The 5328-nt window shown below is 37.2% G+C and overlaps 1 non-coding gene across 1 annotated transcript; it reads right to left on the bottom strand.

The window, feature by feature from the left end:
• Positions 1-4808: 4808 nt before the first annotated feature.
• LOC112788746 (small nucleolar RNA R71) lies at positions 4809-4916 on the bottom strand. The gene has a single exon (XR_003196096.1). It is a non-coding gene; the product is annotated as a small nucleolar RNA R71 (small nucleolar RNA).
• Between the last annotated feature and the right edge of the window lie 412 nt (positions 4917-5328).

The following is a 5328-nucleotide window of genomic DNA, read 5'->3' as shown; positions in this document are numbered from 1 at the left end:
TAAACTAAATGGCTAAGATATGAACTAAAGTGCAAAATGCGGAAAATAGGGTAGAAATACAGCAAAAGAACAATGTATAAGTACTGAAAAATAAAAATAAAGATAAAAATATAGAAAAAAACAAAATAAAATAAAAGAGTCTGTAGTGGTTCACCAAAAAGATACGCCAGGGATGGCTACCTCCCCACACTTAAAATAAAGCATCGTTCTCGATGCTCACTCAAGCTGGGTGTGAAGGAGTGTCATCACCAGAAGGATGGGCTGCTGGAGTCTCTGTGGTGGCCGGAGGATCTGCAGACAGGATAAGGGTAGGAGGATCTGTCTGCTGCAGTGGAGGTGCTGACTGGAGAGGGATCTCTGGGTCTGCGGCCTGAATCTGATGTGGCTCCTCCTACTGTGGTGCAGCAGTAGATGAAGAAGGGGCAACTGAAGGTGTGGCTGTCTCATCAGAAGCGGTGAGGAATGGGGGTCTGTAACCCAAAGTCTGAAACTTCCTGCTGAGAGGGATAATCTTCTTGCAGTCCGCAGCAGGTGGCTTCTCATCAGCAAGCTCCCAAGGCACGTCAGCTCGACGGCCGAGCTGTGTAATCAGATAAGGGAAAGGGAGAGTGCCTTGGACATGGACTCTGACCATGTAATACCGGATGAATCGTGGAAGATACAAGTCCTTACCCTCCATCACACACCAGATAAGGGTGATCATAGCAGTAGGCAGCTCCGTCTCATGAGTGCTCGGTATAACAAAGTTGCTCAGGATCTGGTGCCAGAGCCGAGCCTCATCATTCAGATACATCAGCTTGATTCCCTTAGGCATTGCTGTGTTCTTTCCCATGACCCAGGGGACAGTAGGATCAAGGGCTATCCTCTGCTTGACAGCATCCCAGTCAAATCTCAGAAAGCGCATGTCCTCTTCAGTGTTTTGGTAACCGTCAGGCTGATCTGATTTAGGCTGAAGCTGTAGAATATCCTCAATGGCTTCCTCAATGACCAGTATCTGTTTCCCTCTGAGGTGCACTGCATCCAGGGAAGTCTTGTGATGAGCGGATAATTTATACGCTTTTTGGCATTATTTTTAGTATGTTTTTAGTAGGATCTAGTTACTTTTAGGGATGCTTTTATTAGTTTTTATGTTAAATTCACATTTCTAGACTTTACTATGAGTTTGTGTGTTTTTCTGGGATTTTAGGTATTTTCTGGCTGAAATTGAGGGACTTGAGCAAAAATCAGATTCAGAGGTTGAAGAAGGACTGCTGATGCTGTTGGATTCTAACCTCCCTGCACTCAAAGTAGATATCCAGGGCTTTCCAGTAATATATAATAGTCCATACTTTGGCCGAGTTTAGACGATGCAAAATGGCGTTGAACGCCAGTTCTACGCTGTAGTCTGGAGTTAAATACCAGAAACACATCACGAACTAGAGTTGAACGCCAAAAACACGTTACAACTTGGCGTTCAACTCCAGAAGAAGCCTCTGCACGTGTAACATTCAAGCTCAGCCCAAGCACACACCAAGTGGGCCCCGGAAGTGGATTTATGCATCAATTACTTACTTCTGTAAACCCTAGTAACTAGTTTAGTATAAATAGAACTTTTTATCATTGTATTCACAGTCTTGGTTACTCTGGTTCCCCTCTGGGACCGAGACCAATGAACTCCATTATCACTTATGTATTTCTCAACGGTAGAGTTTCTGCACTCCATAGAATAAGGTGTGGAGCTCTGCTGTTCCTCAAAGATTAATGCAAAGTACTACTGTTTTTCTATTCAATTCAACTTATTCTGCTTCTAAGATATTCATTCGCACTTCACTGTGAATATGATGATCGTGACAGTCATCATCATTCCCCCATGAATGCGTGCCTGACAACCACTTCCGTTCTACCTTAGATTGAATGGATATCTCTTGGATATCTAATACAGGGGACCGAGTCCGAGTTATTAGCATCTTCGTGGTATAAGTTAGAACCCATGGATGGCTATTCCTGAGATCCGGAAAGTCTAAACCTTGTCTGTGGTATTCCGAGTAGGATCTGGGAAGGGATGGCTGTGACGAACTTCAAACTCGCGAGTGCTGGGCGTAGTGACAGACGCAAAAGGAGGGTGAATCCTATTCCAGTATGATCGAGAACCTCCAGATGATTAGCCGTGCCGTGACAGAGCATTTGGACCTTTTTCACAGAGAGGATGGGATGTAGCCATTGACAACGGTGATGCCCTATATAAAGCTTGCCATGGAAAGGAGTAGGATCGACCCTTACTCACGTAAGGTTTTATTACTTGGACGACCCAGTGCACTTACTGGTTAGTTGTGCGAAGTTGTGAAGTTATGTTTGGACCATGGTATTGTGCACCAGTTATTGGCACAATTGCCAGGGAGAGAACGAACAACAAATTTTACAACCTCAGAGTAACAATTTCGTATACCAAGTTTTTGGCGCCGTTGCCGGGGATTGTTCGAGTTTGGACAACTGACAGTTCATCTTGTTGCTCAGATTAGGTAACTTTCTTTTCGTTTTCTTTTCATAAAAAAATATTTTCAAAAAAAAAATATATTTTTCTTCAGAATTTTTAAGAATGAATTCTAGTGTTTCATGAAGCATGTAAAAGCCTGGCTGGCTGTAGAGCCACGTCTAAATTCATTTGGACTGACGCTCCCAAGTCATCATTACAAGAGCAAGCTAGTTGTTGCTAATCAAATTTGTTATTGTATGACTGATTGGTATCTTCTAAAGCTTGGCTGGCTATTAAGCCATGTCTAACCCTCAGATTGGAGCTTTAGACTAAGAGTGCAAGATTCCTGGAATTTTCTTTTTCACATTAATTTTCGAAAAAATAAAAAAAAAATTTATAAAATCATAAAAATAAAAAATATTTTGTATTTCTTGTTTGAGTCTTGAGTCAATTTTTAAGTTTGGTGTCAATTGCATTTTTTTTTCTAAAAACAATTTATGCATTTTTCGAAAATTCATGCATTCATACTGTTCTTCATGATCTTCAAGTTGTTCTTGGCCAGTCTTCTTGTTTGATCCTCATATTTTCTTTTTTTTTGTGTCTTTTCTTGTTTTTCATATGCATTCTTGCATTCATAGTGTCTATACATGAAAAATTTTTAAGTTTGGTGTCTTGCATGTTTTCTTTTCTTGAAAATTTTTCAAAAATAAGTCTTGATGTTCATCTTGATCTTCAAAGTGTTCTTGGTGTTCATCTTGACATTCATAGTGTTCTTGCATGCATTGTGTGTTTTGATTCATAATTTTTATGTTATGAGTCTTTTTCATGTTTTTCTCTTTCATCATTAAAAATTCAAAATTCAAAAAATATCTTTCCCCTTTTTCACTCATAAATTTTCGAAAATTTGAGTTGACTTTTTCAAAACTTTTTAAAATTTAGTTGTTTCTTATGAGTCAAATCAAATTTTCAATTTAAAAATCTTATCTTTTCAAAATCTTTTTCAAAAATTAAATCTTTTTCATTTTTCTTATTTATTTTCGAAAATTTTAAAATTATTTTTCAAAAAATCTTTTTCTTAATTTTATCTCATAATTTTCGAAAATATCATCAACAATTAATATTTTGATTCAAAAATTTCAAGTTTGTTACTTACTTGTTAAGAAAGATTCAAACTTTAAGTTCTAGAATCATATCTTGTGATTTCTTGTGAATCAAGTCATTAATTGTGATTTTAAAAATTAAATCTTTTTCAAAACTAATTTCAATCATATCTTATCAAAAATATCTTTTTATCTTATCTTTTTCAAAATCATATCTTTTTAATCATACCTTTTCATATCATATCTTTTTTAAATATCTTTTCTAACTTCTTATCTTCTTATCTTTTAAAAATTGATTTTCAAAATTTGTTTCAACTAACTAATTAACTTTTTGTTTGTTTCTTATCTCTTTCAAAACTACCTAACTAACTATCCCTCTCTAATTTTCAAAAATACCTCCCTCTTTTTCAAAAAAAATTTCTTTTTAATTAATTAATTGTTTTAAATTTTAATTTTAATTTTATTTCCCCTTTAATTTTCGAAAATCATCAACTCCTTTTCAAAAATTATTTTCGAAATTTCCTCTCCCTCATCTCCTTCTATTTATTTAATTACTTACTAACACTTCTCCTCACCTCATATCTCTGCTCCTATCCTCACCCTTGTGTTTGGATTTTCCTCCCTTCTCTTTCCTTACATTACATTCTTTTCTTCTTCTACTCACACAAAGGGATCTCTATACTATGACATAGAAGATTCCATATTTTCTTTGTTATTCCCTTCTTTGTCATATGAGCAGGAGCAAGGACAAGAACATTCTTGTTGAAGCAGATTCTGAACCTGAAAGGACTCTGAAAAGGAAACTAAGAGAAGTTAAAATACAACAATCCAGAGACAACTTTACAGGAATTTTTGAAAAGAAGAGGAGATGGCAGCCGAAAATAATAATAATGCAAGGAGGATGCTTGGTGACTTTACTGCACCTAATTCCAATTTACATGGAAGAAGCATCTCCATCCCTGCCATTGGAGCAAACAATTTTGAGCTGAAACCTCAATTAGTTTCTCTGATGCAACAAAACTACAAGTTTCATGGACTTCCATCTGAAGATCCCTTTCAGTTCTTAACTGAATTCTTGCAGATATGTGACACTGTTAAGACTAATGGAGTAGATCTACAGGCTCATACTTTTCCCGTTTACTGTAAGAGACAGAGCTAGAATATGGTTGGACTCTCAACCTAAGGATAGCCTGAACTCTTGGGATAAGCTGGTCAAGGCTTTCTTAGCCAAGTTCTTTCCTCCTCAAAAGCTGAGTAAGCTTAGAGTGGATGTTCAAACCTTCAGATAGAAAGAAGGTGAATCCCTCTATGAAGCTTGGGAGAGATACAAGGAACTGACCAAAAAGTGTCCTTCTGACATGCTTTCAGAATGGACCATCCTGGATATATTCTATGATGGTATGTCTGAATTAGCTAAGATGTCATTGGATACTTCTGCAGGTGGATCCATTCACCTAAAGAAAATGCTTGCAGAAGCTCAAGAACTCATTAACATGGTTGCTAATAACCAGTTCATGTACACTTCTGAGAGGAATCCTGTGAGTAATGGGACGCCTCAAAAGAAGGGAGTTCTTGAAATTGATACTCTGAATGCCATATTGGCGCAGAATAAAATATTGACTCAGCAAGTCAATATGATTTCTCAGAGTTTGAATGGAATGCAAGCTGCATCCAACAGTACTCAAGAGGCATCTTCTGAAGAAGAAGCTTATGATCCTGAGAACCCTGCAATAGCAGAGGTGAATTACATGGGTGAACCATATGGAAACACCTATA

This window comes from Arachis hypogaea, chromosome 20, assembly GCF_003086295.3.
Source record: "Arachis hypogaea cultivar Tifrunner chromosome 20, arahy.Tifrunner.gnm2.J5K5, whole genome shotgun sequence".
Classification (NCBI taxonomy): domain Eukaryota; kingdom Viridiplantae; phylum Streptophyta; class Magnoliopsida; order Fabales; family Fabaceae; genus Arachis; species Arachis hypogaea.
The sequence above is the reverse complement of the archived record's forward strand: the minus strand, read 5'-3'. Positions and strand labels throughout refer to the sequence as shown.